Source organism: Chrysemys picta, chromosome 7 (assembly GCF_011386835.1).
Source record: "Chrysemys picta bellii isolate R12L10 chromosome 7, ASM1138683v2, whole genome shotgun sequence".
Classification (NCBI taxonomy): domain Eukaryota; kingdom Metazoa; phylum Chordata; order Testudines; family Emydidae; genus Chrysemys; species Chrysemys picta.
The window spans coordinates 52,221,315-52,244,857 of record NC_088797.1 but is presented as its reverse complement, the minus strand read 5'-3'; the positions used below and the strand labels follow the sequence as shown (position 1 = coordinate 52,244,857).

General features: G+C 51.9%; 1 long non-coding RNA gene across 1 annotated transcript in view; it reads right to left on the bottom strand.

Moving 5' to 3' along the window:
* LOC135972677 (uncharacterized) overlaps window positions 1-23,543 on the bottom strand; it is a 39,844-nt gene that overhangs the window by 15,931 nt on the left and 370 nt on the right. The window lies entirely within an intron of this gene.

Genomic DNA, 23,543 nt, shown 5'->3' with positions numbered 1-23,543 from the left:
TGGGGAGGGGCCAGACCCTTCCAGGATGTGTGGAGTGATGGGCGCAGTGTGGGGGTGGGGGAGCAGACCATCCTGCAATCTGTGGGGTGATGAGGTCAGTGTGGATGAGGGGCCAGACCCCCCTTGCAATGTGTGGGGTGATGCATTCAGTGTGGGGAGGGGCCATAGCCCCCTGTAATCTGTATGGTGATGGGGTCAGTGCTGGGGAGGGGCCTGACACCCCTGTGATGTTTGGGGTAATGGGGTCAGTGCTGGGGAGGGGCCAGCCCCCCCCCCCCACGATGCGTGGAGAGATGGAGTCTGTGAAGTGGAGGGGTAAAACCCCTCTGCGATGTGTGGGATGACAGGGTCAGTGCGGGGGAGGGGCCAGATCCGCCCTGCAATGTGTGGGATGAGTGTGGGGGAGTGGCCAGACCCTCCTGAGATTTGCGTGGTGATGGGGGTCAGTGCAGAAGAAGGGCCAGGCGATGTTTGGAGCGATGGTGTCCGTGCTGGGGAGGGGTCAGACCCTTCTGGGATGTGTGGGGTGATGGGGTCAGTGCGGATGTGGGGCCAGACCCCACCCCTGCAATGTGTGGGGTGATGCATTCAGTGAGGAGAGGGACCATAGCCCCCTGCAATCTGTATGGTGATGGGGTCAGTGCGGAGGAAGGACCAGACACCCAGTGATGGGTGAAGTGACGGGGTCAGTACAGGGGACCAACCAGACCCCCCTGCAATATGTAGGGTGATGGGGCCAGCGCAGGGGAGTGGCCAGACTCCCTTGCAATCTGTATGGTGATGGGGTCAGTGCGGAGGAGGGGTCAGATGCCCTGCGATCTGTGGGGTCATAAAGTCAGTGTGGGGGAGGGGCCAGGCCCCCTTGTGATGTGTGGGGTGATGGGGTCAGTTTGGGGGAGAGGCCAGACCTCCCGCTGATGTGTGGGGTGAGTATGGGGGAGCAGCCAGACACTCATTTCATGTGTGAGGTGATGGGATCAGTGCGGGGGAGGGGCCAGACCATACCGTGATGAGTGTGGGGGAGCAGTCAGATCCTGTTGCTATGTGTGGGGTGATGAGGGACAGTGTGGGGGCAGGGCAAGACCCCCTGCCATGTATGGGGTGATGGGCTCAGTGCAGGGGAGGGGCAAGAGCCCCCTGCGATATGTGGGGTTGTGATAAATGAAGGGGGGGCAGCTCCGTTGTATGGACACCCATCCAGCCAGTTAGCAATAAAGTCCCTCTTGGGGGCTGTTCTCTCCTTGCTTTACCTGTGAAGAGTTAAGTCCCCTAGGTAAAGGAAAGGGAGTGAGCACATAACCAGAAGAGCCAATGGGAAGGCCAGAAGTTATTTTAAAAATGACAAAAAAGCTTTTCCTTGGTCTCTGGGTTGTTCTCTCGTCTGAAGAATGCTGTGTAAAGTTTGAATCAGGTATGAAAAATTATCTTCCATACCTAGAAGGATTCATTGGTACAGGGAATGTTTAGATAGACACAATCAGGTTTATTTCTTTATTTTAGCTTGTGGATTTCCTCTGTGCTAAACTCCGGTATTTTTATTTTCTTTTGTAACAGTTAAGCTGGATCCCAGGGAGCCATTCCTGGTGTTTAACCCCTTTTCATCTAGCAATAGCTTGATTTTTCAGATATTTTCTTTCTTCTTTTTTTAATAAAATTTACCTTTTTAAAAAAAAAACTGATTGGTTTTGTCTTAAAATGTCCGTGCATATGGTTTTTAATTAGCTGGTGGCAACACCTGGGTTTCCCTTTTGTTTGTTTTCTTTCTCAGCTTTCCCAAAGGCGGGGTGGAAAAGCCGAGGGACCCCAGGGAAAACTTCCCAAGTGAGTTTTTCCAGGATTTGCAAGAGGCAGTTTTTCACTTGGGTGGTAGCAACATTTACCAAGCCAAAGTCAGAGAAAAGCTGTTACCTTGGGAGTTTAATACAAGCTTGGAGTGACAAGTATTAATTTTTAGAATCCTTGCGGGCCCCCACCTTCTGCTCTTGAAGTGCCAGAGTGGCGAATCAGTCTTGACAGGGGTGATGGAGTCAATGTGGTGGAGGTTCCCTGAGAACAGCTGCTCCAGCCTCCCTCCCACCCCCCATACCCCTGATCCTGCCTGAGGACTTGTCACACCCCAAAGTGCCCAGTGTTGCTGACTCTGGAGATCTGCCCCCAGTAGGAGCCAGCCGTCCCACCATTTCCTGGCTTTGGCTTGTTGCTGAATTCAGCTCAGTTGTCCATTGGGCCAAGGGGGCCTGTCATATCTATAAAGGGAAGGATAACAACCCTTCTGTGTACAATACTATAAAATCCCTCCTGGCCAGAGGCACCAAAATCCTTTTACCTGTGAAGGGTTAAGAAGCTCAGGTAACCTGGCTGACACCTGACCGAAAGGACCAATCAGGGGACAAGATACTTTCAAATCTTGGGGGCAGGGAGGCTTTTGTTTGTACTCTTTGTTTTGGTGGGTGTTTGCTCTTGGGACTAAGAGGGACCGGGCATCAATCCATGCTCTCCAAATCTTTCTGAACAAGTGTCTCATATTTCAAACTTGTAAGTAATAGCCAGGCAAGGCGTATTAGTTTATCTTTGTTTTTCTCTACTTGTGAATGTTCCCTTTGCTAGAGGGAGGTATCACTGTTTTGCTGTAACTTTGAAACTAAGGCTAGAGGGGGTTTCTCTGGGTTCTTTGAATCTGATTACCCTGTAAAGTTATTTTCCATCCTGATTTTACAGAGATGATTTTTACCTTTTTCTTTTTAATAAAATCCTTCTTTTAAGAACCTGACTGATTATTCCATTGTCCAAAGACCCAGGGGTTTGGGTCTTTGATCACTTTGTAATCAATTGGTTAGGATATTATTCTCAAGCCTCCCCAGGAAAGGGGGTGAAAGGGCTTGGGGGGATATTTTGGGGGAAGAGGAACTCCAAGTGGTCCTTTCCCTGTTTCTTGTTAAATCACTTGGTGGTGGCAGCGTACCAGGTTTTAACCTAAGCTGGTAGAAATAAGCTTAGGGGGCTTTCATGTGGGTCCCCACTTCTGTACCCTAGAGTTCAGAGTGGGGAAGGTACCCTGACAGGGCCCCAGCAGCCATTACTGCGTGTAAGGACCTCACCCCTCCATCTTCTTCCCAGCCTTTAGCTAAGGGCTCTGGAACCACTAATGCGCTGGCCTGGAGAGCAGGGCCCAGTCCCTTCTCTGCCCCTGGAGCCCTGAAGCAGGGATGGGGTGCTAATGGCTGCAGGGGTGCTAACTGTCTCTAGTGGAAGCCAGCTGGCACCCTGATGGCATGCTCACCCCAACAGCGTGCCCCATGCAACCAGCGAGAGGGACCCACTCTCTAACACTTGTGTAAACAGCCTCTGTCTGTAGGGAGTGTGACGTTATTGACATAAACTGGGACCATATAGATCATTGTTACAACCAAAGTCCTGCAGTGGCACCAAATCTTGTATAAAGGGGGTCAAATGGGGTGTCTAAGACAAGGTTATGGTTTGCTGGTTATGATTATGCTGTCTATATGTGTGTATCAGTTTTGTAGTTGAAGTTATGAATATTGGCTCTGTACTGTCTGTATGGCAAACTTATGCTATGCTTCTGGGTGACATCCCAAACAAGCTGGTGTTAGCTCTGCCTAGCCTGCTTGATGGCCCATTAAGGACCATCAGCTATACAATGGACTCATTGAGAGAAGGCAAATATGCCTTCAGACTCAGCAAAGTATACAGGGACTGGCCCATGTGACTCCAGGCTCCATTTTGCTGTAATTTTCCACAGTAAGAACAAAGAGGTGTTCTTACACCTGGAAGAGACTATATAAGGCTGATGCCTCATCTCCATTTTGTCTTCAATCCTGCTTCTTACCTCTGGAGGAACTTTGCTACAAGCTGAAGCTTTGAACAAAGGACTGAGGACCCATCCCAGCTGGGGATGTATTCCAGAGACTTAATTTGAACCTGCAGTTTATTCTATCGCTGCTGCAAGCCTGAACCAAGAACTTTGCCATTACTGTATGTAATTGATTCCATTTAACCAATTCTAACTCTCATCTCTATCTTTTTCCTTTTATGAATAAACCTTTAGATTCTAAAGGATTGCCAACAGCGTGATTTGTGGGTAAGATCTGATTTGTATATTGACCTGGGTCTGGGGCTTGGTCCTTTGGGATTGGGAGAACCTTTTTCTTTTACTGGGGTATTGGTTTTCATAACCATTTGTCCCCATAACGAGTGGCACTGATGGTGATACTGGGAAACTGGAGTGTCTAAGGAAATTGCTTGTGAGACTTGCGGTTAGCCAGTGGGGTGAGACCAAAGTCCCCTTAGTCTGGCTGGTTTGGTTTGCCTTAGAGGTGGAAAAACCCCAGCCTTGGGCTGTAACTGCCCTGTTTGAGTAATTTGTCCTGAGTTGGCACTCTCAGTTGGGTTCCGCCAGAACCGCATTGTCACAGGGAGTGTCTACCGTGAGAGAACCCACCGCCTATCTCTGAGTGCTGTGCTGGATTGGATGATGGGGGCAGGTTACGCTTCCTGGCTTGGAGGAATTTGGCAAGCATCTTTCCCCTCCAAAGAGGCTAGGGGAGTATGGGGGGGGGTTGTGCCTTGGAATGGAGTTGAGGGAACTCCTAGCATGAGAATAGACCCTCCCAGGACATCAGGGTTGGACCGGGACAGAGCACTCTACCTCAGGGCTTCTGGGACAGCACTAGCTAACATCCATGGGTATAGAGCCTGCCCCTCAAGGTGGGGCTAACGGTGGGGATGGGGCCCTGATCCATGGAGCAAGAGGGCATGGCTGGGGAGTGAGGCCTGTCCCTTGGGGTTAGGGCTAGGGAGCCTGTCCCATGGGGTTCAGGCTGGGGCATGGGTATCCTCCATGGGGCTGGTTGGGACTGGAACATGCTCTGACCTCTTTCTGGCATGCAGAGTGATTGGCAGCTTTGAAAAGGCTCTTTTCCCCTGGAGTCAAAGCAGCATCTTTTTGACCTGGTCCAGTGACCCCAGCCCCACCCTGTGACCCTGGGTCCTGCCCTCAGCCCCGCCCTATGTCCTTGTCTTTGCCCTGTGACCCTGGCCCCACTCGGTCCTCAGCCCCGCCTTGTGACCCTGGCCCCACCCTGACCTCAGCCACACCCTGTGTCCTTGTTCCCACCCTGTGACCCTGGCCCCCTGTCCTAAGCCCTCCCTATGTCCTTGGCCCCACCCTGTGACCCCAGCCCTGCACTGTGAGCAGCGCCAAGGCCTTTCTTTCATTATTTACCCAGCCCTGCTGGGCTCGAGGCTCCACTGCAGCAGACACTCGGGGCTCATGCTTGGTTCTCCTGGCTTATGCCTGGATTGTCTTTGTCCACACAGCTGCCTTTGGTCCCAGCAAATGCCTGGGTCCTGGTGTGTGGCCCAGCTGGTCCCACCGGTCCCTCAGTTCCCTTCATGGTGCCGCCAGGGCTTTAATTTCAGACAAAAGGCACCTGCCCTGTATTGTCCAGGAACCTCCTTTTCCTCCAGACACAGATGCTAATACCCACTCTCCATCCACATACTGCTTGGACACAGGCACCCAGGTCTATACCAGCAGATGCTCTGAGTAAGCAGCCCAGTCCCAGGGAGGTGCATGCCCCCACAGGTGCCCAATCCGCTGACTAACAACATGCCTGCCTCCCCAGCCTGTTCCCTCCAGCCCTGCCCACCCACATGCTCCTCATCCAGGTCTTGGGCTCTCTCAGCCAACTTCTCCAGACAGTGTGTTGGGGGTAGCAGGGAGTTAGTCAGACAGGCCAGGGCTCCCAGGTGCTCTCTGAACCACTCCCGTGTAGCTCGATGGAGGGTGCCTCCAGCCAAATAAGAATGGGTTAAGTGAACACCAGTTACCTACTATGTTGTTCTAGCAGACATGTTAAGCTGAGGCTCTGTCCCCTGTGAGCTGGAAGTGCCCTTGGAGAAGTCTGTGAATTAGACCGGCGGGGAAATGCTATTAGCTGGGAGAGTCACAGAGTTAAGGCCAGAGGATCACATAGTCTGTGCCACCCAGCTAGCACAGGCCCCCAGCCCCCACTAGGGTGAACAGATGTCCCAATTTTATAGGGACAGTCCCAATTTTGGGGTCTTTTTCTTATATTAGGCTCCTATTACCCCCTGCCCCGTCCCAGTTTTTCACACTTGCTGTCTGTTCACCCTAGCCCCCACACTAAACCCAACAACCAAAATGAGACCAAAGTCTCACAGCCCACAGGGGCACCTACTGCACAGTGCCAGAGGCCCCTGTAACCAGGGAAATGATGAAGCAAGACAAACCCAGTTGTTTCAACCCTCCAGAAACGCAGTCCTTTCTCCCTGGGCTCCGAGCAGAGAACTGAATTCCTCTGCCCTGCAGCTCCCTTTTTATATGATTGGCTGCTCCCTTTAGCCCTTCTCTGATTAGCTGCCTCTGGCACAGCCTCCTTAGGGCTGCTTTTAACCCCTTTCCTGCAAGTGAGAGGCAGCCGCCCCATCACAGTGTCCAACCCCCTCAGATGCCAGGGAGGGGTACCCTTTGGCACCACCACCCCTCCAAAGACACTGACTGCACCCGTGTCAGGGACAGGGTCGGGCACATACCTGGCCCAACTCCACATACGTGGAACTTGGTCCTAAAGGACATGAGTCGACTAGGGTGACCAGATAGAAAGTGTGAAATATTAGGGACAGGGGGTGGGGGGTAATAGGCGCCTATGTAAGAAAAAGCTCCGAATATCGGGACTGTCCCTATAAAAGCGGGACATCTGGTCACCCTAGAGATGACATGGAAGCATTCTGGGATGGCAAGCGACCAGAGTCCTTTGTAATTGGAAATTTGCTTGTGATTAGCAGACATTCCAGCCTGCTCTGAAGATTCCACCTACAGATCCATATCTGCCATGGCACAAGTAACCAGGTATCTGGCCTGCAGTTACGGCCATGGCGGAAACACCGGGGAGGTGCCTCAATGGCCCACCAGTAGAATTTAGCAGACTTCCTAAGCTGACAATTTCTGAAGAGCTTTGACATGCCCTGGTATGTCGCAGGCGGAAATCCCATGGCTGACTTTTTTGCCACCAAAGAAAAACCAAAGCTTTTTGCATCAGCCCAGGAGCATTGTAAGGCACCATCCTCACACTGGGATCGCAGATCTTAGGAACACACTTCCCCCAACCCCCAATAACCAGGGTGATGTGACACCTCAGCCAGGCTGCAGACGCTCTGCTCCTAATAGCTCTGTAGTGGCCAAGACAGCTCTGGGTAACAGCTCTCGTCTACTTGGTGACAAGGTGGCGTGCCCTAGTGGGTAGAACACTGGATTGGCACTCTGGGTTCTAGTCCTGGATCTGCCACTGGCCTGATGGGTGACCTCTGGCAAGTCATGCCCACCATATGTGCCTCAGTTTCCCCATCTGCAAAACACTGCCCTACATTGTAAGGTGCTTTGAGAACTACAGGTGAAAAGCGCTACCTGAGAGCTTGGGTTTGTTAATATTATTACTGAGCCTCTGTCGGCACTTCCCAACTAGCCAGACATAATAGATCAGAACCCAACGTCAAATACTTCGCTCAGATCCAAAATCGCAGGTCCTGACAGCATAGATGTTGGATGGTTAACAGCTACTGATGGAGGCTGTTCACTGCAAGTGCAAGAATTATACACCTCCTTCCACAAGCAAACACATGCATACTCACTGTACAACCTCCTTCCACAAGCAAACAAATGAACATGCCACCTGTACACCTCCTTCCCTAAGCAAACACACGTGCACTCCCCATATACCTCCTTCCACATCTGCATGCAGTATTCAAGTTGTGGGCATACCATAGATTTATATAGAGGCACTATGATATTTTCTGTCTTCTTATCTATCCCTTTCTTAATGATTCCCAACATTCTGTTAACTTTTCTGACTGCCGCTGCACATTTGAGTGGATGTTTTCAGAGAACTATCCACAATGACTCAAAGATCTCTTTCTTGAGTGGGAACAGCCAATTTAGACTCCATAATTTTATATGTATACTTGGGATTATGTTTTCCAATATGCATTATTTTGCATTGCTCAACATTGAATTTCATCTGCCATTTTGTTGCCCAGTCACCCAGTTTTGTGAGATCCCTTAGTAGCGCTTCACAGTCTGCTTTGGACTTAACTATTTGAGTAGTTTTGTATCATCTGCAGTGTCCTTTGCCTCTGTTCTCACTTTGAGGTGTGAAAGTCTGGCAAACAAATGTCCCTTCAACTCACTACTCCCCTCTCCCTCCACCACACCCCACTAACAGCTGCTGTCCTTGTCTACACTACCCGCCAGATCGGTGGGTAGAGAGCGATCTATCGGGGATCGATTTATCATATCTAGCGTAGACACAATAAATCGATCCCTGATTGCTCTGCCATCGACTCCTATACTCCACCGCGGCAAAAGGCGGAAGCAGAGTCACGGGGGAGCGTCAGCAGTCAACCCCGCGCCGTGAGGATGCGAGGTAAGTCGACCTAAGATACGTCGATTTCAACTATGCTATTCTCGTAGCTGAAGTTGGTTTCTTAGGTCAATTCCCACCCCAGTGTAGACCAGGCCTCAGAGGCCAGAGGTGCATTCACATGAGCTCACCTGCCACTCGGGGGTGAGGGAATGAGGAAAGAAACCTCGAGCAATGCTTTCACTGTGCGGCGCTGCCACCCATCATTCACTGGAAGAAGATATATAGGGAGGCGGTGTACGGGTAAGCTGTCATGGGATAAGAAGGAAGGTCCTCTCCTGGATCAGTACACCTTCTTCCACAGGCAAACACACATGCATGCAGCCTGTACACCTCCATCCACAAGCAAACACACACACATCCCCTATATACCTCCTTCCACAAGCAAACATGTGCACCACCTGTACACCTCCTTCCACAAGCAAACATATGTGCACAGCCTGTACACCTCCTTCCACAAGCAAATACACACAGACGCACATGCCCCCGTATACCCCCTTCTACAAGCAAACACATGCACACCTCCTTCCACAAACACACGCACATGCCCCTGTACACCTCCTACAAGCAAACACATGCACACCTCTTGTACACCTCCTTCCACAAGCAGGGCTGGCCTTATGGGTGGGCTACCGCCCAGGGCGGTGTGGTTAGGGGGTACAGTGCTATCAGCCTGAGCTCCACCATCCGTGGCTGAACTCAAAAGGCGCCAAAATACAAGTTCTCCCAGGGCAACATTTTCCCTATGGCTGGCTCTGTCCACAAGCAAACCCATGTTCCCCATGCATGCCCACCTAGGGGTACAGTCAGCAAAGGCTTCGTCCAGCCTGCAGCAATTCAGCTCCTGGGGCAGGGTGCCTGACCGCAGCAGTGCTCAGTTACAGACAATGAACGGCTGGGGCAGGGTGCATCTGTGCCGTAGCTGGTGGGGCATGCTGTGCTGGGCGCACTCTGCTCAGGCCTGCTGACAGCAGCACCAGCCTCTGCCTACACCCTTGCCCACAGGCTTGCTGGGGTGTCTTGGCCCTGGCCAGCTCCAGGCTGGGCATGTGAGTGGCAGATTACAGCTCAGTGACACCCCCAACTTTCTAATTGCACAAAACCAAATGCCCTGCTCCGCCCTTTCTCCGAGGCCCTGCCCCCACTCACTCTATCCCCCCTCCCGCTGTCGCTCACTCTCCCCCATCCTCCTGGGGCACAGGTGAGGGCTATGGCTGGGGGAGCGGGCTGGGGTGGGGCCAGAAATGAGGGGTTCAGGGTGCAGGATGGGGCTCCAGGATGGGGCAGGTAGTTGGCATGTGGGAGGGGTGAGGGATCCAGCTGGGGGTGCAGGCTCTGGGGTGGGGCTGGGGATGAGTAGTTTGGGATGTAGGAGGGGGCTCTGGGCTGGGCTGAGGGGTTCGGAGTGCAGGAGTGGGCGCAGGGCCGGGGCAGGGGTTGGGGTGTGGGAGGAGGTGTGGGCTCTGGCTGGGGTTGCAGGGTTTGGCGTGGGGCTAGGGATGAGGGGTGTGGGGTGCAGGAGGGGGCTCAGGGCTGGGGCAGGGGTGTTGGGTGTGAGCGGGAGTTAGGGTGCAGGAGTGGTTTCCAACCTGGGTAAAGGGGGTTGAGGTGCGGGCTCCAGCCAGGCAACGCTTACCTCAGACAGCTCCCGGTCAGTGGTACAGCAGGGCTAAGGCAGGCTCCCTGCCTGCTATGGGGCCGTGCAGCTCCCAGAATGGCTAGCATGTCCCTGTGGCCCCTAGGCAGAGGGGACAGGGGGCTCTGCTCACTGCCTGGGCCCCTAAGAGCTGCCCCCGTGGCTCACATTGGTTGCGGTTCTCAGCCAATACTGGGGGCAGCACGCAGAGCTTCCCTGATCGCCCCTGTGCCTAAGGGCCACAGGGACATGCTGGCCATTTCTGGGGAGCTGTGTGGAGCCAAGGCGGGGGGGGGGAGGGCAGGGTGTCCTAGGTGGGCTGCAGGGCTCCAGCACATTCCTGAAGTGTCCGCTATCAACGCTATGTTTGTGCCCTGGCCCAGCGGGTGCAGCTGCAGCCAGCCCACAGCCCCAAGAATGCTGTGTGCTTTGCCATGCCAGTGCTGATTCTGAGATTCTCCAAGCCTTTGCCAGGCTGCCCTTTGCCAGGTTCATTCCTGTGATCTCTGGGGTCCTGGCTCCGGGACAGACCGAGCACCGAGGGAGGGCAGCTGCCCCAGGGTGGGCAGTGTCTCTCAGGTAATGAAATAGCTGGGAAGGGTGCCAAGAGGCCATACTGAGCTGTCAGCCTGGAGGCAGTGCTTGGCAGGAAAGCTCCCCTTGACGTGGGGAGTCTGTGGAGGCTGTCTAGGCAGAGAGAGAGCCTGGTCTCTTTCCTGCGTGCCTTGGCCTGCACCCAGCCCTTTGAGCTGGGGTCAATGGCGAAGGGCTGTGGGGAGCTAATGGGGGAGAGTCAGATTCATGGGCTCAGAGAGGTGAAGAGCAGAAGGGACCATTCACTCAACTAGTCTGACCCCTGGGTGGCACGTAGGGTGACCAGATGTCCTGATTTTATAGGGACAGTTCTGATATTTGGGGCTTTTTCTTATATAGGCACTTATTACCCCCCACCCTCTGTCCCGATTTTTCACACTTGCTTTCTGGTCACCCTAATGGCACAGGCCCTTACATCTCCCCCAGCTCTGCAGACTGCGCCCAGGGACGCCTGTTTACCTAAAGCACTGCCCAGAAAGGCAGCCAGGTTTGATGTGAAGACACCAAGGCCTGGTCTACACTAAACAGTTAGGTCGACCCAGCCACGTCGTGCAGGGTGTGAAAAGTCTGCAGACAGCACTAGCTGGATGGAAGAATTCTTCCATTGACCAGCTACTGCCTCTTGAGGAGATGGATTGCCTGCCCCGCTGGGAGAACTCTCGTCAGCATAAGTCATGTGTACACTGAAGTACTGCAACAGCACCAAGAGATGGAGAATCTATCCCATCCTTTGGCAGTTTGTTCCAGTGACTAATCACCTCCCTGGCAACTGTTGGGCCTTGTTTCTAACTGGAATTTGTCTGGCTCCAGCTTCCAGCCGGTGGGTCTTTGCTGTCTTTCTCTGCAGGGCTGAAGAGCCTGCTAATAGCTGGTCACCTCCCCATGAAGGTGCTCATGCATTGTGAACGTGTCACCCCTCAGCCTGCTCTCTGATCTGCTGAACAGATCACGCTGTCAGTGCCTCATCTCAGGCCTTTCCTCCAGCTGGTGAATCATTTTTGTGGCTCTTGTCTGCACCCTCCAATTTTTTAATTTCCTTTTAAAAGAGCACTGGATGCGACGTCTGCTGTCAGTCCCACCCAGGTCATTGCCAGGGTTCCCGGCCCCACTCTCTCCTCCCCTGTTTGTCCATCCAAGGGTCACATTGGACACTTTGCCACACCATGGCTCTGGCAGCTCACTTACCTCGGCACTTGGCTGTATTAACGCACCTCTTATTTGATGGGCCCAGCTTACCAAGTGATCCAATGGGGCTGTACGGCTGCCCTGTCCTCAGCAGTGTTCACCATCCACCAGTCTCCATGCCATCTGCATGTTATCAGCAGTGACAGTACTGACTAGTATGGGACCAGGACTGATCCCTGGGAACCCAACCAGAAATACCCATCCTCCCTGTGCAAGGAAAAGGCCGGGGTAGAGACCGTCGAATCGTGGAAGTCAACGAATGGCTACGCAGGTGGTGTCGGAGAGAAGGCTTTGGATTCTTCGACCATGGGATGGTGTTCCAAGAAGGAGTGCTAGGCAGAGACGGGCTCCACCTAACGAAGAGAGGGAAGAGCATCTTCGCCAGCAGGCTGGCTAACCTAGTGAGGAGGGCTTTAAACTAGGTTCACCGGGGGAAGGAGACCAAAGCCCTGAGGTAAGTGGGGAAATGGGATCCTGGGAGGAAGCACAAGCAGGAGAGTGCAAGAGGGGAGGACTCCTGTCTCATGCTGAGAAAGAGGGACGATCGATGAGTTATCTTAAGTGCCTATACACAAATGCAAGAAGCCTGGGAAACAAGCAGGGAGAACTGGAAGTCCTGGCACAGTCAGGGAACTATGATGTGATTGGAATAACAGAGACTTGGTGGGATAACTCACATGACTGGAGTACTGTCATGGATGGATATAAACTGTTCAGGCAGGACAGGCAGGGCAGAAAAGGTGGGGGAGTTGCGTTGTATGTAAGAGAGGAGTATGACTGCTCAGAGCTCCGGTATGAAACTGCAGAAAAACCTGAGAGTCTCTGGATAAAGTTGAGAAGTGTGAGCAACAAGGGTGATGTCGTGGTTGGAGTCTGCTATAGACCACCAGACCAGGGGGATGAGGTGGACGAGGCTTTCTTCTGGCAACTAGCAGAAGTTGCTAGATCGCAGGCCCTGGTTCTCATGGGAGACTTTAATCCCCCTGATATCTGCTGGGAGAGCAATACAGCGGTGCACAGGCAATCCAGGAAATTTTTGGAAAGCGTAGGGGACAATTTCCTGGTGCAAGTGCTGGAGGAACCAACTAGGGGCAAAGCTTTTCTTGACCTGCTGCTCACAAACAGAGAAGAACTAGTAGGGGAAGCAAAAGTGGATGGGAACCTGGGAGGCAGTGACCATGAGATGGTCGAGTTCAGGATCCTGACACAAGGAAGAAAGGAGAGCAGCAGAATACGGACCCTGGACTTCAGAAAAGCAGACTTTGACTCCCTCAGGGAACAGATGGGCAGTATCCCCTGGGAGAATAACATGAAGGGCAAAGGGGTCCAGGAGAGCTGGCTGTATTTTAAAGAATCCTTATTGAGGTTGCAGGAACAAACCATCCCGATGTGTAGAAAGAATAGTAAATATGGCAGGCGACCAGCTTGGCTAAACAGTGAAATCCTTGCTGATCTTAAACGCAAAAAAGAAGCTTACAAGAAGTGGAAGATTGGACAAATGACCAGGGAGGAGTATAAAAATATTGCTCAGGCGTGCAGGAGTGAAATCAGGAAGGCCAAATCACACTTGGAGTTGCAGTTAGCAAGAGATGTTAAGAGTAACAAGAAGGGTTTCTTCAGGTATGTTAGCAACAAGAAGAAAATCAAGGAAAGTGTGGGCCCCTTACTGAATGAGGGAGGCAACCTAGTGACCGAGGATGTGGAAAAAGCTAATGTACTCAATGATTTTTTTGCCTCTGTCTTCACGAACAAGGTCAGCTCCCAGACTGCTGCACTGGGCAGTACAGCATGGGGAGAAGGTGACCAACTCTCTGTGGAGAAAGAAGTGGTTCGGGACTAGTTTAGAAAAACTGGACGTGCACAAGTCCATGGGGCTGGATGCGCTGCATCCGAGGGTGCTAAAGGAGTTGGCGGGTGAGATTGCAGAGCCATTAGCCATTATTTTTGAAAACTCATGGCGATCGGGGGAGGTCCCAGATGACTGGAAAAAGGCTAATGTAGTGCCCATCTTTAAAAAAGCGAAGAAGGAGGATCCGGGGAACTACAGGCCAGTCAGCCTCACCTCAGTCCCTGGAAAAATCATGGAGCAGGTCCTCAAGGAATCAATTATGAAACATTTAGAGGAGAGGAAAGTGATCAGGAACAGTCAGTATGGATTCACGAGAGGGAAGTCGTGCCTGACTAACCTAATTGCCTTCTATGATGAGATAACTGGCTCTGTGGATGAGGGGAAAGCAGTGGATGTGTTATTCCTTGACTTTAGCAAAGCTTTTGATACGGTCTCCCACAGTATTCTTGCCGCCAAGTTGAAGAAGTATGGGCTGGATGAATGGACTGTAAGGTGGATAGAAAGCTGGCTAGATCGTCGGGCTCAACGGGTAGTGATCAATGGCTCCATGTCTAGTTGGCAGCCGGTTTCAAGCGGAGTGCCCCAAGGGTCGGTCCTGGGGCCAGTTTTGTTTAATATCTTTATTAATGATCTGGAGGATGGTGTGGACTGCACTCTCAGCAAGTTTGCAGATGACACTAAACTAGGAGGCGTGGTAGATACACTAGAGGGTAGGGATCGGATACAGAGGAACCTAGACAAATTAGAAGATTGGGCCGAAAAAAACCTGATGAGGTTCAACAAGGACAAGTGCAGAGTCCTGCACTTAGGACGGAAGAATCCCATGCACTGCTACAGACTAGGGACCGAATGGCTAGGTAGCAGTTCTGCAGAAAAGGACCTAGGGGTCACAGTGGATGAGAAGCTGGATATGAGTCAACAGTGTGCTCTTGTTGCCAAGAAGGCTAACGGCATTTTGGGCTGTATAAGTAGGGGCATTGCCAGCAGATCGAGGGACGTGATCGTTCCCCTTTATTCGACATTGGTGAGGCCTCATCTGGAATACTGTGTCCAGTTTTGGGCCCCACACTACAAGAAGGATGTGGAAAAATTGGAAAGAGTCCAGCGGAGGGCAACAAAAATGATTAGGGGTCTGGAGCACATGACTTATGAGGAGAGGCTGAGGGAACTGGGATTGTTTAGTCTCCAGAAGAGAAGAATGAGGGGGGATTTGATAGCAGCCTTCAGCTACCTGAAGGGGGGTTCCAAAGAGGATGGAGCTCGGCTGTTCTCAGTGGTGGCAGACGACAGAACAAGGAGCAGTGGTCTCAAGTTGCAGTGGGGGAGGTCCAGGTTGGATATCAGGAAAAACTATTTCACTAGGAGGGTGGTGAAACACTGGAATGCGTTACCTAGGGAGGTGGTGGAGTCTCCTTCCTTGGAGGTTTTTAAGGCCCGGCTTGACAAAGCCCTGGCTGGGATGATTTAGTTGGGAATTGGTCCTGCTTTGAGCAGGGGGTTGGACTAGATGACCTCTTGAGGTCCCTTCCAACTCTGATATTCTATGATTCTATGATTTGCCGATGGTTCCCTAGGGGATTTCTTTGAGCTCCATCAGTTTGCCATTTAATGTGTGTGCTATTGCATGGTACTAATACTTTGATCAGAATGTCATGGTATCCTTACAAAAGCCTATGTAGGTGACATCTATGCACTTAACTTTATCAGATCAACCCCTCATCTCACCAAAGCATGAACTCGGGTTTGTTGGACATGATCTATTTTTCTATAAATATCCCCTCGGGAATGCCAGGGATGCCATGGGGTAGTGGGGGAGGAAGGTGCCAGGCGGGGGAGATGGCAGGGAGGGCACTGGGAGCTAGCGGGGGAGGGGGATGCAGAGGAATGCTGGGTGGTTGTGGCTGAGGCTGTAGACAGGGGGTGCCTGGCCCAGGTATGTTTGGGCAGAGCAATATGTCTTTATACGGCTGCATTCTACAGTCGGGTGGCTTGGGGGTATTTTTAGCTGAGCTCTGAACTGCCACATGCCTCTGGGGTGAGTCAGTGGAACCAGGCCTGGAACAGGGCTCGGCTTACAGGCCAGGTCCTCCTGTGGGACGTGCTGTGCTGCGGGCAGCCTGTGTGCCAAGCAGGCAGCTGGGGTGGGGCGGGCTGGGGGCCCCCTGAGCCTGCAGCCTGGCAGGTTCAGTAGGGGGTCAGTGGTATTGGGGCAGCATGGGAGCACTGAAATGAGAGCCTGTGGCTGCAGTGCCTCCTGCTTGGGGCGAGGCTGGTGCAGGTGCATGGTAGCGGGACCCATGTAGAGGGGTCTGCACTAACACCCTTTGCCCTGGCTCTGAACCCCTCCCAGGCTCTGTCCTGTGCCTCCCCTTCTTCTCTGAACAGTAGCTATGCCTGCCCTGGGGTTCCCACAACCCCCACACTGCCAAGTCAGTAACTCCTGTGCAGCGCCCTGCTCCTGCAGCTCATGGGTGAGCAAGAGACAAGGGCAGGATAAAGGAGGGAGGCTTGGCCACCCCAGGAGAGCACCCCTTGCTCTTGTGGGAGCAGCTGGTACCCTGGCCCTCATATGGCTGCTATACGGCTGCAGCAGGGCATGCCCAGCCAGGGACCCCACGTGGGTGACAGGCACCTTTTCAACAGCACGGCTGGAGCGATTGATGGCGCCGAGAACCATGTCAGCCAGTCAGACCGTTGATGAATACATGTGGAGGAATACATTTAGAAAAGCTGGACGAGCACAAGTCCATGGAGTTGGCTAAAGGAGTTGGCAGATGTGATTGCAGAGCCACTGGCCATTATCTCTGAGAACTCATGGCAGATGAACTCAAACTGGAACGGGTACAGAGAAGGGCCACTAGGATGATCAGAGGAATGGAAAACCTGTCGTATGAAAGGAGACTAGAGGAGCTCGGGTTGTTTAGACTGACCAAACGAAGGCTGAGGGGGGATATGATTGCTCTCTTTAAATATATCAGAGGGATAAATACCAGGGAGGGAGAGGAATTATTCCAGCTCAGTACTAATGTGGACACGAGAACGAATGGATATAAACTGGCCGTGGGGAAGTTTAGGCTTGAAATTAGACAAAGGTTTCTGACCGTCAGAGGGGTGAAATATTGGAACAGCCTTCCGAGGGAAACGGTGGGGGCGAAGGACCTGTCTGGTTTTAAGATTAAGCTAGATAAGTTTATGGAGGGAATGGTTTAATGGAAAAACATTATTTCAGCCAAAGGAATACTGTGCCATGGCAGGTAAATAGTATAATGGCTAACAAGGGTCAGGCTGGAGACTCTTGCCTACATGCTCGGGGTTTTACTGATCGCCATATTTGGGGTCGGGAAGGAATTTTCCTCCAGGGTAGATTGGCAGAGGCCCTGGAGGTTTTTCGCCTTCCTCCGCAGCATGGGGCAGGGATCGCTAGCAGGAGGATTCTCTGCCAATTGAAGTCTCTAAGCCACAGGATTTGGGGACTTCAACAGCAGAGTCAAGGGAAAGGGTAGGGACGGCTTTGTGGCCTGCAGCATACAGGGGGTCAGACCAGATGATCATAATGGTCCCTTCTGACCTTAAAGTCTATGAGTCTATGAGTCAGTCGGGGGGAGGTCCCGGATGACTGGAAAAAGGCAAACATAGTGCCCATCTTTAAAAAAGGGAAGAAGGAGATTCGGGGGAATTACAGACCAGTTAGCCTCACCTTAGTCCCTGGAAAAATCATGGAGCAGGTCCTCAAGGAATCAATTTTGAAACACTTAGAGGAGAGGAAAGTGATCAAGAACAATCAGCATGAACTCACCAAGGGCAAGTCATGCCTGACTAACCTAATTGCCTTCTATGATGAGATAACTGGCTCTGTGGATGAGGGCAAGCAGTGGACATGTTATTCTTTGACTTTAGCAAAGCTTTATATATGGTCTCCCACAGTATTCTTGCCAGCAAGTTAAAGAAGCATGGCCTGGATGAATGGACTATAAGGTGGATAGAAAGTTGGCTAGATCATCGGGGTCAACAGGTAGTGGTCAATGGCTCCATGTCTAGTTGGCAGAATGCCCCAAGGGTCGGTACTGGGGTCGGTTTTGTTCAATATCTTCATTAATGATCTGGAGGATTGTGTTGATTGCACCCTCAGCAAGTTTGCAGATGACACTAAACTGGAAGGAGTGGTAGATACGCTGGAGGGTAGGGATAGGATACAGAGGGACCTAGACAAATTAGAGGATTGGGCCAAAAGAAATCTGATGAGGTTCAACAAGGACAAGAGCAGAGTCCTGCACTTAGGACGGAAGAATCCCATGCATTGCTACAGACTAGGGACCGAGTGGCTAGGCAGCAGTTCTGCAGAAAAGGACCTAGGGGTTACAGTGGACGAGAAGCTGGATATGAATCAACAGTGTGCCCTTGTTGCCAAGAAGGCTAACAGCATTTTGGGCTGTATAAGTAGGAGCATTGGCAGCAGATCGACGGACGTGATCATTTCCCTCTATTTGACATTGGTGAGGCCTCATCTGCAGTACTGTGTCCAGTTTTTGGGCCCCACACTACAAGAAGGATGTGGAAAAATTGGAAAGAGTCCAGCGGAGGGTAACAAAAATGATTAGCACATGACTTATGAGTAGAGGCTAACGGAACTGTGATTATTTAGTCTGCAGAAGAGAAGAATGAGGGCGGATTTCATAGCTGCTTTCAACTACCTGAAAGGGGGTTCCAAAGAGGATGGATCTAGACTGTTCTCAGTGGTACCAAATGACAGTCTCAAGTTGCAGTGGGGGAAGTTTAGGTTGGATATTAGGAAAATCTTTTTCACTAGGAGGGTGGTGAAGCACTAGAATGGGTTACCTAGGGAGGTGGTGGAATTTCCTTCCTTAGAGGTTTTTAAGGTCAGGCTTGACAAAGCCCTGGCTGGGATGATTTAGTTGGGGATTGATCCTGCTTTGAGCAGGGGGTTGGACTAGATGACCTCCTGAAATCACTTCCAACCCTGATATTCTATGATTCTATGGAGGGCCACAGGAGCTGGAATCTCTGCACTGGCTGCCCCCCTACACACAACATTCAGGACATGTGCTTTACAGACAGCCTGAATTCTGAGACACGTTTTTCCAAGACAAGCTGGAAGAAAGTGGCCAGAGCAGGTGTAAGGATGGGCCATGAAAAGTGAAGCTAGACCTTTGTTTTTCAAATTTTCTTTCAGGGAAACTGTACCTGTAAGTATTTGTTATCTACAATGAACGCATCAATTTCTTCCACAGAGGGGTTGTCAGCGAATGAGGTAGGAGGTGACAACATGTTTGCCTCTCTTCCTCAGCTGCTTCTTTTCCAGAGCATGCTCTGTCAGCTATATGTGTTTCTGTCGCAGTCCTGGGGCTGGCTACTCTAGTGATTTCATCAGTTATCAGATAACCTTTCCAAAGCGCTCGTTTGTCCTGCTCTCCATTTGACCACAGACACCACCAGGGATTAGAGTGCTTTCCGTGCGCTGGGCTCACTCCAGTGACAGGCAGGCCAGTCTGATGGCTTGGATCCGCTGGGGGATTTTACTGAAGGCCAAAAGAATCAAAAGCTTCAAAAGAGGGACCTTTCCTTCTCGGCGCTAGGAATGGATTCGGTTCCTGATCCGAGAGCATAGACTAGTGGGAACTGGACTCTGGCAGCACAAGGAGTCGCTGCCACTACGGATGCCTGATGGGCCAAGGGCTGAGCCAACCTGCACCCAAAGGAAGAGGAACCTTTCTACCCTCTTCAGTGGGAGGCACTTCAGGCTGCAGAGGCAACTCGAGCTATAACTGGAACGTTGCCCCGAACACACACCAGTGTGCTAGTGCTCTGAACTCGAGCTGGCTGACCCATCAGAGGGCACAGCCCACAACTCATCAGCTGCTGACGCAACACTTGGGAGTGTAGATACAGGCTAACTCCACTTGGGCGCTGCCAATCCTCTAAACACCTTCCCACAATTCCCCCTGTGTGCCCAGAAAGGTCAGGCAAGATCTCCCACAGTGCACTGGGAAATAATTAATAGAGCAGGTCAGCATACTGAACTGCAAAGAACCATAGGCTGTGCCCCCACAAACCTTAATGCCACACCTATAGGAGTGCAGCTCCAGTGTGGTTAGTGCGGTTTGAGTGCCATTTCGCACGGGAGCTAGGAGCTAGGGAGTAACTCAAGAGAGGGGTCTATGCCAGACCAGATCAGGAGATATGGCCCATTCGCAACAGCTAGTTGCAAATATCTCCAATGGCTGGAGATGGGACACTAAATATGGAGGGCTCTGAGTTACTACAAATAATCCTTTCCCAGGCGTCTGGCTGATGGGTTTCCCTCACATGCTCACGGTCTAACCGATCACCATATTTGGGGTCAAGGAGTTTTGCCGCAGGTCAGCCTGGCAGAGACCCTGGGTTTTTTGCTTTTCTCTGCCGTGTGGGGTGCAGGTCACTGGCTGGTTTGAACTAGAGTAAATGGTGGATTCTCTGTAACTTGAAGCCTTTAAATCAGGATTTGAGAACATCAGTAATTCAGCCAAAGGTGGTGGGCCTACTACAGGAGTGGGTGGGGTAGGTTCTGTGGTCTATGATGTAAAGGAGGTCAGACTAGATGGTCATGATGGTACTTTCTGGCCTTAAAGTCCATGAGTCTAGGAGGTGGATGAGGCATTTCAAGAACAAATAACAGAAGTATCCAAAAGACATGCCCCGGGGAATAATGGGGGACTTTAACTACCCAGCCATCTGCTGGAAAAATGACACAGCAACACACAAAATGTCCAGTTAAGTTCTTGGAATGTGTTGGGGACAATTTATTTCAGAAGGTGGAGGAAGTAACAAGGGGGACAGACTTAATTCTGACTGACAAGGAGGAATTGGTTGCAAATCTGAAGGTGGAAGGCAATGTGGGGGAAAGTGATCATGACTAAGGCTATGTTTATGTCACAGAGGTCACAGAAGTCCGGGAATCTGTGACATTCTCTACTTCAGCCCCAGGGGCTGCAGGACTCTGGAGCTGTCAGCCAGCAGGGCCCTGGCAGGGTTCCAGCAATAGGCAACAGCAGCGACAGGGGGCCCCCTGCAAGGTTCCAGCGACAGGTGACAGACTCCTGAGGGGGCCTTCCTCTGGGTTCCAGCAATGGGCACAGTAGGGGGGAAGGGGAGGATATAAACTAGCCGTGGGGAAGTTTAGGCTTGAAATTAGACGAAGGTTTCTAACCATCAGAGGGGTGAAATTTTGGAACAGCCTTCCGAGGGAAACAGTGGGGGCGAAAGACCTGTCTGGCTTTAAGATTAAGCTAGATAAGTTTATGGAGGGAATGGTTTGATGGGATAACGTGATTTTAGTCAATTAATCAACAGCGTGCCATCGCTGGTAAATAGTATCAATCGTCAATGAGGGTCTGGCTGGAGAATCTTGCCTGAATGCTCGGGGTTCTACTGATCACCATATTTGGGGTCGGGAAGGAATTTTCCTCCAGGGTAGATTGGCAGAGGCCCTGGAGGTTTTTCGCCTTCCTCCGCAGCATGGGGCGGGGGTCGCTAGCTGGAGGATTCTCTGCGACTTGAAGTCTTTAAATCACAGGATTTGGGGACTTCAACAGTTGAGTCAAGGGAAAGGGGGTGGGTCAGCTTTTGTGGCCTGCGTCATGTGGGAGGTCAGACTAGATGATCATAATGGTCCCTTCTGACCTTAAAGTCTATGAGGACACCTCAGGCGAGCATCTGGGGGTGTCCCATTTTCTATTTGGGCAGTATGGTCACCCTGCAGCTTCCAGCTGCCACGGGCAGAGGGGGAACCCCACAGCTCTCAGCCACTAGGTGGCGGGGGAAATCATGGAGCTGCAGCAGCAAAAGTCACGGACAGATCACGGCTTCTGTGAATTTTTGTTTATTGCCTGTGACCTGTCCGTGACTTTTACTACAAATAACCATGACAAAATCTTAGCCTTAATCATGAATGTTAGCTTCCATGAGTCTAAGGAACTGAAGGTGGAGAAAGGCTGTGAGGGGCTAGCCCAGGCACCATGGAGGAGGTGTGCTGGGAGGGGTGAAGGGCAGAGCTCAGCACAGGGGGGTTCTGTGCTGTGGGGCAGGGCTGGGGGGGGGCAGGTCATGCAAAGTGAGGCTAGCAGGGGTCCCATGGGGGGTGGAAGCATCTCCACGGCCTGCTGGGAGCTGTGTCAGTACTGCTCCTGGACCTGCCAGACCAAGGGACACCATGTGGGGGGTCACCCCACAAGGGACAGTGCCAGGTGGGGAGGGATAGCTCAGTGGTTTGAGCATTGGCCTGCTTAAACCCAGGGTTATGAGCTCAATCCTTGAGGGGGCCACTTAGGGAGCTGGGGCAAAATCAGTACTTGGTCCTGCTAGTGAAGGCAGAGGGCTGGACTCAATAACCTTTCCAGCTCTATGACATAGGTATATCTCCATTTATTTTTATTATTATTATCTCCCCATGAGGGGCAGCATGCAGGGGGGTCTCACCCACATGGAGACTGAGTAAAGGGGGTCTCTCTCCCTCATGTCCACCCAGTACATGGTCCCTAACCAGTCATTTTGTTTTCATGTGTCATCATTTTTTATTTTTATTATGGCTGGGGCCTCAAAAGCTGGAAGTGGCCTGGGCCTCCCTGGACCTCTGAGAGGGCTTGCTGCTGCCCCTGCTCCCTGTGGCAAGGTGGCCACATCTCCCTACCTGGAGGCTTGCTCCCAGGTGCAGCCCTATGCATTTGCTGTAGTTGGTATCAGGGCCATCCCCAGCTCTGATCCCCCGGGCATTGTGTCCTCTGTCCCAGCTGGGTCTCCCTGCTCAGCCCTGGGAGAGCTCGCAGGCCCCATGCTGCTTCCCACTTCCAGGGAGCCCTGGCCAGTGAGCCAGAAACTCAAATGTCTGAGTCCTTGCTTCCAGGATAGGGCCCCCGAATCAGTGCGTGTGCTCTGCGTTCTTTGTCCCCAGCCATCATATTTCCATTTCGCTGTATTCAAACGCAGCCTGTTTGCATGCACTCAGCTTACCAAGCGATCGAGATCGCTCCGTGCCAGTGACCTATCCTTTCGTTATTCACCGTGCCCCAATTTGTGTTACAGCTGCCAACTTTAGCAGTGACATTTTTCTCTGGGTCATTGATACACACGTTAAATAGTGTAGGGCCAAGAACAGAGCCCTTTGGGACCAACTGGAAACACATCCACTCGATGACGATTCCCCATTCATGGTTCCATTTTGAGCCCTATCTGCCAGCCAGCATTTAATCCATTCATCACGTGTCCTGTTAACTTTATATCATTCTAGTTTTTTACTCAGTGTCGTTCTGTCCCAAGTCAAAGGTCTTGCATGCATCTAAGAACCTTACATCATCACTGTGACTTTTAGCAGCCAAACTTGTCACCTCATCACACAGACTCTTGGGAAGGTACAGGTGACAGTGCTGGCTTCCCAGGGGTTACTGTGGGAGCTGGAGGAGCCCACTGCTAGGAGAGGATCATTATGGAAGCCAACAGCAGGGTTAGCCAGAGTGAGTAGTGTCATTATGGAGGCATCCCCAGCCCACAGTGCCCACATCTTGCATTGTTCCATGTGATCTACTAGCCGGGATCTGAGCAGAGCCAAGGCCAGTGCTGCCAATGGGCTGCCATCAAGCCCTTTGCTCTGCCCACAGCAGGCAGAGGGGGCATGGACTGGTGCCAGTTTGCCTTTTACAGTCAAGCTGGGGGTGGTTTCTGGGGCACATTCTTCTTACATTGCTGATAATGCCCCTCACCCCCCTGCTCAGCATTATCCTGCCCTCTCCAACTCTCTGCCATGCCTACCCGACAGCCACCTGGCTCCGGA